Source organism: Oryctolagus cuniculus, chromosome 4 (genome assembly GCF_051225735.1).
Source record: "Oryctolagus cuniculus isolate XC-2025 breed Fujian yellow rabbit chromosome 4, ASM5122573v1, whole genome shotgun sequence".
In the NCBI taxonomy this organism is placed as follows: Eukaryota; Metazoa; Chordata; class Mammalia; order Lagomorpha; family Leporidae; genus Oryctolagus; species Oryctolagus cuniculus.
Window position 1 is genome coordinate 4,309,987 of NC_142870.1, and position 8,860 is coordinate 4,318,846.

Here is an 8,860-nt window from a genome sequence, read left to right on the forward strand (position 1 = left end):
CTATGGGGTGAGGATGAGCGTGGAGAGGAACACACACACCCCAGGGCTGCAGGCACCCTGTTGTTGGTCGGAGGCCCCTCTGTCCTTCCAAGTGAGCTGTGTGTACACAGGTGCACGGCAGGTGCACCCTCGGGGTTGTCTTGGCAACGCTGTCCCCCTGCGTCCTCCCGACCTCCCCCTGTAACGGAGTGCTGTGCGTGGGTTCTGGCTGGGCATTGCCCTGGCTGACTGAGTGCAAGCAGCCCGGGACTCTGGTGCACCTCCAGGCTGAGGCCTCCCCATCAGCACCAGGTGAGGTCAACACTAGCGGACTGAGCACCACCGGCACACGTGAAGACTTGGACACGCAAGCAGGAAGAAACAGCAGCCAGGGGCCCAACGACCACCCCACTGAGGGTGGTGTGAGCATCGCCGCTGGGGGCGTCCCCGAGGCCGTGTCATCTCACCTCACGGCCAGCACTGCCCATCCACACTCGGGTGCCTCGTCCTGCCTTCCCTACTGTGGAATGTTCCCAAGATGTCAGCCACATCCCGCCACTTCCCTGTGTGTCACACCCGGGAGGCTTCCTCACACCTGCAGGAGTTGTCCCAGCTGCCCTGTCCACACCTGGTGCCCGCTGTCCCCCTCACTCCTGCACCGGGAGCCCACGGAGCCTGCAGACTCAGTGCGGGCATCTGGGGCCACATCACAGGGCCTGCCCTGTCACACATGCAACCACGAGACACATAGACACATGAAGACACACACACCGCACATGCACACACAGAACAAATAGACACCTAGACAGCTGAATCCATACACACACCATACATAGGCACACAGAAATCACCTAGACACACACAGAAATCTCATATGGACAGATGAAGACATACACCGAACATGCACACAGACACACGAGGACACACACACCACACATGCACATACAGAACACATAGACACAGACACCTGGAGACACACAGAAGTCACACAGACATGCAGACACGTGAGAACACACACACCACACATGCACATACAGAACACATAGACACCTGGAGACACACAGAAGTCACACAGACATGCAGACACATGAGGACATGCACACCACACATGCACATACAGAACACATAGACACCTGGAGACACACAGAAGTCACACAGACACATGAAGACACACACATCATGTATTCACATACAGAGAACATAGACACCTGGAGACACACAGAAGTCATCAGACTCGCAGACACATGAGAACACACACACCACACATGCACATACAGAACACATAGACACAGACACCTGGAGACACACAGAAGTCACACAGACACGCAGACACGTGAGGACACACACACCACACATGCACATACAGAACACATAGACACCTGGAGACACACAGAAGTCACACAGACACATGAACACACACACACATCATGTATTCACATACAGAGAACATAGACACCTGGAGACACACAGAAGTCATCAGACTCGCAGACACGTGAGAACACACACACCACACATGCACATACAGAACACATAGACACAGACACCTGGAGACACACAGAAGTCACACAGACACGCAGACACGTGAGGACACACACACCACACATGCACATACAGAACACATAGACACCTGAGACACACAGAAGTCACACAGACACATGAACACACACACACACCATACATTCACATACAGAGAACATAGACACATAGACACCTGGAGACACACAGAAGTCACACAGACATGCAGACACATGAGGACACACACACCACAATGCACATACAGAACACATAGACACACAGACACCTGGAGACACACAGAAATCACACAGACATGCAGACACATGAGGACATGCACATAAAGAACACATAGACACAGACAGCTGGAGACACACAAAAGTCACACACACAGACACATGAGGACACACACACACACACCATGTATGCACAGAGTACATAGTCACACAGACACATGAAGACACACACCACACATGCACACACAGACACACAGGCCCATTTTTTCCTATACCACACACATATACACTCCGGAGAAAGACTGACACATGAAAACAAACACACACCACATATACACACACAGATCCCACATACCACACACAACACACACCCTCCATAGAAACATAGACACATGAAGGCATATACATATACTATACATGTACACACACAGGCTCACCCACATCACACATTGCCAAACAAAAAGATAGACACAGACACAGACACAGGAATACACACCACTCACACACCCACACAGATACACATACATGCACACAGAGCAACTCCACACATAGCACACATACACATCACACATAGCGTACACAGAGACACAAAACACAGACACACCACAACATATGCACACAAGAGAAAACCTAAAATACACTACATACACAATATAGACACATGCATAAAAACACACTTGGAGACACAGACACAAACACATACCGAACACAGATACACACGAACACACAGAGGCATGCACAAACACACACACATATCCGCTTTGCACAAATACACACTACACACATGCATAGACAAGCCCAGACACATACAGACACAAACACACACACCAGACACATACAGACACACACACACACACACACCTGCTGGCTGCATTAGCCATGTCACGCCCCACTTATTCCATCAAATTACTGTACTCTTACTTGACTCCCCTACTGGACTGTGTTTGGCAGGGGCCGTGTCTTGGTCATCTTACTGCTGTCACACAGTCACGTGTGTGAGGCGTGCCGAGCGTGTGTGTTTAGCTTAGTGAATCTGCAGATGAGCAGGAGCCTGAGTGATGTTCAGCCTGGTCCAGGTGACACCATGAGAGCGTCCCAGGGGCTCCCGCATGTCCTTCCCGGCCCATCCTGGTCCATCTCCAACTTCTCAGGAGCTGCTTCTGTGACTTGTAGGTGACAGACACCCGATGTGGGGGCGGGGCTCCCTGGTGACAGACACCTGACATGGGGGCGGGGCTCCCTGGTGCCATCCCCCCAGACATTGGGGGAGGGGCTCCCTGATGACAGACACCTGACATGGGGGGTGGGGCTCCCTGGTGACACCCCCCCAGACATTGGGGGAGGGGCTCCCTGATGACAGACACCCCGACATGGGGGGAGGGGCTCCCTGTGACAGACACCTGACATGGGGGGAGCCTGTCAGTCCTCTGTGGGAGAAGGAGAAGGGGGTTGAGGCTGACACCCTTGGTCACCCCAGCCTTCGCAGTTCTGAGACCAGAGGTAAGACGGGTAAGCGTCCTACAGTCTGAAGGAGGCTTGGTCACACAGCAGATGTACTCCGGATGATTCCACAGGTCCAGCTGGAGACAGTAATGGCCCCTGCTCCTTGTCTTGTCACCCTGGGCAGAGCCAGTTCCCAGACCTCACGGCATCCTCGCCGCAGCCTTCGGTGATAAGAAGAGCAGGTGTTCTTATCATCCTGCCCTCCACGAGGAGAGCCTGAGGCGCCGTCTCCGGGTGCACAGGTGCACATGATCTCTGGTGCAGGTGAGTGCTGCGCCGAGTCCCTGGTGTCCTGGCTTGGGTCTCAGGGAGCCTCCCGTGCCTCTCGCCTTTTGATTTCAGGCCTGTGGGTGCTGTTGTGGGCTGAGTGACATCCCCCTCATCCCCACAGGCTAAGCTGAGACCCTCACACAGGATGGAAGCTTGCTTGGAAGTAGGCTGGTTGCAGGTGGCAGAGGTAATTAGGTAGCATGAGCTCACCTTGGGGTAGGGTGACTCCAAGTAGTCCAGTGAGTGCTGGCCCTGGGGGGGGGATGGGGACAGCCACACTGGGAGGCCATCAGGGAGCCCACGCGGAGACAGAAGCAGCGAGCCGAGCGGTGTGGCCACAAGCCCCGGGATGTGGAGAAGCCCGGGAGAGGCAGGGAAGGAGGGGTTCTCCCTGCAGGGTCAGAGCCCCTCATGGCCTCCCGACGCCTTGGTTTTGGACCTGTAGCTGCAGAATGGTAAGGCTGTACGTTTCTGTCATTCCAAACCACCCAGTTTGTGATCCTATGTCTGTGCAGCCCTGGGAAACTAGTACAAGTCCCTTTGCAGAGGTCTTCCTCTTCCTCCTCCTCCACCTCCTCCTCCTCTTCCTCCTCCTCTACCTCCTCCTCCTCTTCCTCCTCTTTTTCCTACTTCTTCTAAGATGTAGTCATTTGAAAAGGCAGAGGTATGGAAAGAAGAAGAGATCGAGATCTCCCATCTGCTGGTTCACTCCCCAAATGGCTCTAACAGTTGGAGCTGGGCTGATATGGAGCCAGGATCCAGGATCTTCATCCAGGTCTCCCATGTGGGTGGCAGGGGTCCAAGCACTTGGGCCATCTTCTGCTGCTTTCCAAGGCCATTAGCAGGGAGCGGGATTGGAAGTGGAGCTGCCAGGACTCGAACTGATGCCTGTATGGGGTGCTGGCCCTGCAGGAGGAAGCTTAGCCCGCTACGCCACCGTGCCGGCCCCTGGACAGCTGCTTCTGCTCCTGCTCTGGGTCAGGATGATCCACGCATGGGCCGGGGGTGACCTTTCTGCCTGCCGGTTCCTCCTCACCCATCCCCGTCTACCGGCAACCCCGGCCTTTCCTTTTTTAAATATTTTTTTTGTTAAACAACTTTTTTTTTTTTGACAGGCAGAGTTAGACAGAGAGAGAGAGAAAGAGAGAGACAGGGAGAAAGGTCTTCCTTTTTCCATTGGTTCACCCCCCAAGTGGCCGCTATGGCCGGTGCTGTGCGGATCCAAAGCCAGGAGCTAGGTGCTTCCTCCTGGTCTCCCATGGGGTGCAGGGCCCAAGCACCTGGGCCATCCTCCACTGCACTCCCGGGCCACAACAAAGGGCTGGACTGGAAGAGGAGCAACCGGGACAGAACCGGTGCCCCAACCGGGACTAGAACTCAAAGTGCCGGCACTGCAGGCGGAAGATTAGCCTAGTGAGCCGCGGCGCCGGCTCGGCCTTTCCCTTAAGGCATGGCTGCGATCCATTGCCACAGACGCTCTTGTCCCTCCTCCCACAGAACCTGGCAAGGACAGATGGCATCCACACGGATGCGGGCTTCTTACATGGCGTCAGCAGAGTGGGCGCAAAGGGGGCCTCTCGGACTTTGTGCCTCTTTGGCTGAGCTATGGCAGATGGAGCGGGGGAGGGGCAACACCACGTGGAATGGATTTGGGCCCAAGCTTTGTCTGGAGGCTGAGTATTGCTTTCATTAGAAACACAAAAACCTGGGGCCCTGCACTGTGGCCACCCCACGACCTGTGGCGCCAGCATCCAGTGGGCACCTTTTCAAGTCCTCGCTACCCCACTTCTGATCCACCTCCTTGCTAATGCGCCTCGGAAAGCAGTAGACGATGGCTCAAATGCTTGGGCCCCTGCACCCATATGTGAGACTCTGAAGAAGCTCCTGGCTCCTGGCTTTGGCCTGGTCCAGCCCTGGCTGTTGTGGCCATTTGGGGAGTGAACCAGCAGATGGAAGATTCTCTGTCTGTCTGTCTCTGCCACTCTGCCTTTCAAATACATACATAAATAATAATGAAAAAATAAATACAGAAGCCTAATGCATTTTGTACGGCTGGCTTTTCCTGATGCCCTCTCTCTCGGGTCAATTTTGCATGTTGACGTGGTAACTGAACTTGAAGCTCCACCTACCGTTTCCAAGGCTCCACTGAGAGGGAGTGTGACGTCCTCTCTCTTCCCTAGACTCCCACAGCTCTGTACACGTGCCTGTCTTAGGTCAGACTCCACCGTCCACCTGCACCGGCGCAGGAGCCGACAGGTACTCACTGAGTGGGTGCACCTGCCCGCCTTGGGGATCCCTCCCTGGACAGGGAGCTGCAGACCTCACGGAACTCACAAGTACTGTATGGGGTGTAGGTGCCTATAGTGGTGTCTGAACCACTAATTGAGACACCTGTCACGTCAGCACAGTTTTCTAGAGTGTTGTACAAATACATGTGAACAGAGTTTGATGCACAAGTTTGGTCCACTCTAGACCATCGAGCCACACAGGCTGTGGCAGGTGCATGACTGAACAACACAGAGCACTGGCTCACGGTGGACCCCATGCACTGGCACAGGGTCCCAGTTGGCCCTACTGGCAGAGGTCGAATGCTCTGCAGCTGCCATCCTGGACATTTTAATACTATTACCTCTGGGGGCCGGCGCTGTGGTATAGTGGGTAAAGCTGCCGCCTTCAGTACTGGCATCCCATATGGGCTCTGGTTCGAGTCCTGGCTGCTCCACTTCTGATCCAGCTCTCTGCTGTGGCCTGGGAAAGCAGTGGAAGATGGGCCAAGGCCTTGGGCCCCTGCACCCATGTGGGAGACCTGGAAGAAGCTCCTGGCTCCTGGCTTCGGATCGGCGCAGCTCCGGCTGGTTGTGGCCAAATGGGGAGTGAACCAGCGGATGGAAGATCTCTCTGTCTCTTTCTCTCTCTGCCTCTCCTTCTCTCTCTGTGTAACTCTGACTTACAAATAAATAAATGAATCTTTAAAAAAATAATACTACCTCTGAACAGGTGGTGGCTCTGCCCATGGGGCAACAGAACGGGGGGAGGACTTAAAACTTTGGTCCCCGCAGCACCTGCCTCTTGCCCCCTTTTCAGGGGGTGTTTCAGTTGCCCTCTCCCTCCCTGTCCCCTGGGCCTGCAGGTGGCCACTGGAATCAGGAAGTTGGTGTTCTGCCATCACCTGGCACCACTGGTGGGGGTCTGGGTCTTTGTGCATGGAAGATTGAGGGTGGGTACATGCTGTGTGGGACCTCAGGGGAGGCCTGGCCATCATTGTCCCCGTCCCCTACCCTCCACGCCATCGCATGTTCCACAAGGGACTGGACCTCAGGCCCACCTAGGATTCAGGAACCCAGAGCTTCCCAGCACGTAGGTTGCAACCCCTTGCGGGTTTCCCATCTTGCACAGGAGCAGGGATCTGTGGGCAAAGGACATTGGCTTCCCCAACCACTCAACCCTGGCTGGACACAGTGCATGGCGTCCACTGGAGGGTGAGGAGGTGACCCAGCAGGTGTGGGCTCTGCTGGTCCTGTACTGCATCATGTCGCAAGGCCCTGGCACCTGTGGGGGGCGGGGTTCTGCATACACCTGGGCTGTTCCCCTGCCAAGAGAGGAGGTGTTAATTGCAAATAAAAGACACCTGCGGCGGGGGGTGGGGTGAGCCTGGGGTGGAAAGGAGGAAACCTCCTACTTTACTGCTTGGGTACTTTGCGTTGGGAAAAAAAGAGCCCTCCATTTTCATTCTACGCTGGGCCTGGTAGCCAGCCCTGTTCCCAAACCCAGTGAGAACAGAGGTCACTGTGGACCAGAGTGAGCCTGCGCCTGGCTGCGGGGGCCTGCGATCGGATCATTGCCTTTGTGCGTCTGAGAAAGCAAGGATCCCAGCACCTGACAGGCGCCCAGAGGTGGACGTGGGTGCTGGGTCCTGAGCCCCGTGCTCTAGCCCTTCCCAATGCAGGATGGCAGGGCCTCACAGAGCACACAGTCCGGTGTGCAGGGAGCAGTGTGTGACCCGAATGAAGAGGAACCCAGCCAGACACAGGGCAGAGAGCAGCCCCTCACCTGCCTGCCTGCCTTCCAGGGAGGGAGCGCCCAGGGCACGCGCAGCCAGAGGACGCTGGGTTCCGAGCATGGCTCGGCGGGGCGGGTGCAGGCTGAGTAGGTGTCCCCACGTGATCAGCTGCAGAGCTGTGGCAGCCCCGCAGCACACGGCTCGGCTGACCCTTCACAGCACACAGGGCCTGGCCATCTTGTGCCCAAGCCTGGTAAAGCACCATTTTGTGTCTGCCTCTGCACTTGGTTTTCCTGTGTGAGTGTGCTGAGCTGTCTCAGGTGTGCTCAATTCCCCTTCTGTATGGGGAGGGGCACCTGCAACCTATGCACAAGATATTTGGTCTCCCACGAAAACAGCCCCCTCTGCCCGCCCACCCGGTGCCGGTCCTGGCGGCGCTGCGCCCCGGGCCTCTGCAGGGGTCTTCCGGGGAGGTGCCTGCCAGCACTGTGGGCCCTTGTTTGGCACAGGGATGTCCACCCTTACAGGAGCTTTTTTGTGAACATTGCGAGGGCCACACAGAAGGCCAGGCGCAGGGTAGCACATCGGCCTTCCATGGTCACGCGGGAGGGGTTCCATGTTCGGGGTCACCAAATGATCAGCAGGTTTAATGCTTTATTATTTCATGCACCGCCCAGATAGCAAAAATTAGAATGGTTTGTGTTTGTATTCTACAATGTATTGGAGATAATTAAAAATTAGCCCATGAAATCACTGGGATCTTTATAGGAGCAAGGACCTGGTGACAGCATTTCCCTTTAGGCAAATGAACTGGACTTTTTTTTTCCGAGGGTAAATACGGAATCTGAATCCAGCGGCACATCTTATGAAAACTGCTAACTCTTCAGGGTCACCTCGGTTTGCCCAGCAGCCTTCCGGAATGCCCACCCCTGGCCACGTCTTATTAGCAACCGGCAAGAAAATAACTAAAAATAATCGGCCGCCGAAATGATTATTTAAGCCTCTAAGAAATCCAGCCCGATGACTGTGCGTGACTGTGCGGTGGCTGCGCTCTCGCCGGCGCTGCTTCCAGTTCGGCTGCACTTGTGCGCGGCGTTGGCGGCGCTCAGACTGCAGAGCGCCCCAGCGGCTAGAGGCAGGGGAGGGGTCCCCGCTCGCCTCCGCGCTCGGCTCGGCCCCGGGGCTCGCAGGCGGGGAAGGTTAGCGGCGGGATCCATGTGATCAAGGCCGGAGCCCGGGGAAGATGAGCCTGCCCGCCCGCCTGCTGCCTGGATGTGGAGGGTGAGGGCTGGCGCACGCGAGGCCGCTGGCTGCGCATTCGGGCGCCGGGTGCCCGGGATGAGCTCACGCCCGCGTCTGT